Raw genomic sequence first — 924 nt, 5'->3', positions numbered from 1 at the left:
GGTTTTTATAGTGTATGACTAGAAGAAACCCGTCAGGACCATTACTGTTTGGCTGTGAGATCGATCGCACAATTCGTAGAAACTGAAGAGAAATAAGGCGAAGCTTACGATACATAGAGGAAGAGCAAGAGGATGATACTTCAACCACAACCGAGGAGATGGCTAAAAACTAGAAAAATCTGCTACCTCCTGCGATTGCCGCTGATCCAGTAAATTAGAATCCTGCTTCGCGTACTATGTATGGTTATGCTAAACCTTCTTTAACAGGAATTGAATCAAGCATAGTTAGGCCTACTGTTGCTGCGACTAATTTTGAACTAAAACCTAACACCATTCAAATGATCCAACAGTTTGTTCAGTTTTATGGTTTGCAGGATGAGAACCCAAACGCTCATTTGGTGAATTTCTTAGAATTTTGCGGCACTTTTAAAATCAATGGCGTTTTTTATGATGCCATTCGCCTTTGGTAATTCCCTTTTTCATTGAGGAACAAAGGTAAAAAGTGGTTGAACTCGTACCACGAGGGTCAATCACTACTTGGGAACAAATGGCCCAAAATTTTTTATTAAAATATTTTCCGCCAGCTAAAACAGCTAAATTAAGTAATGATATCTCTTCTTTTGTGCAGATGGATTTAGAAACACTCTACGATGCATGAGAGAGATACAAGGACCTTTTGCGAAGATGCCCTCACCATGGGTTACCACTCTGGCTACAGGTTCAAACGTTTCACAATGGGCTGAATCCTTCGACTAGACAGATGATTGACACAGCTGCTGGTGGAACTATCAATAATAAGACACCTGAGGATGCTTATGAATTTATAGAAGAAATGTCATTGAATAATTATCAGTGGCAAGTCATGAGGACAAAGCCAACGAAAACAACCAGCATTTTTAATGTCGATTCGATGACCATGCTCTC

General features: G+C 39.6%; 1 non-coding gene across 1 annotated transcript; it reads right to left on the bottom strand.

The window, feature by feature from the left end:
* Positions 1-595: 595 nt before the first annotated feature.
* Positions 596-702, bottom strand: LOC128285999 (small nucleolar RNA R71). Its single transcript, XR_008276546.1, has one exon. It is a non-coding gene; the product is annotated as a small nucleolar RNA R71 (small nucleolar RNA).
* Between the last annotated feature and the right edge of the window lie 222 nt (positions 703-924).

Source organism: Gossypium arboreum, chromosome 12 (genome assembly GCF_025698485.1).
Source record: "Gossypium arboreum isolate Shixiya-1 chromosome 12, ASM2569848v2, whole genome shotgun sequence".
Taxonomy (NCBI): domain Eukaryota; kingdom Viridiplantae; phylum Streptophyta; class Magnoliopsida; order Malvales; family Malvaceae; genus Gossypium; species Gossypium arboreum.
This window is presented reverse-complemented; position numbering and strand designations above follow the sequence as displayed.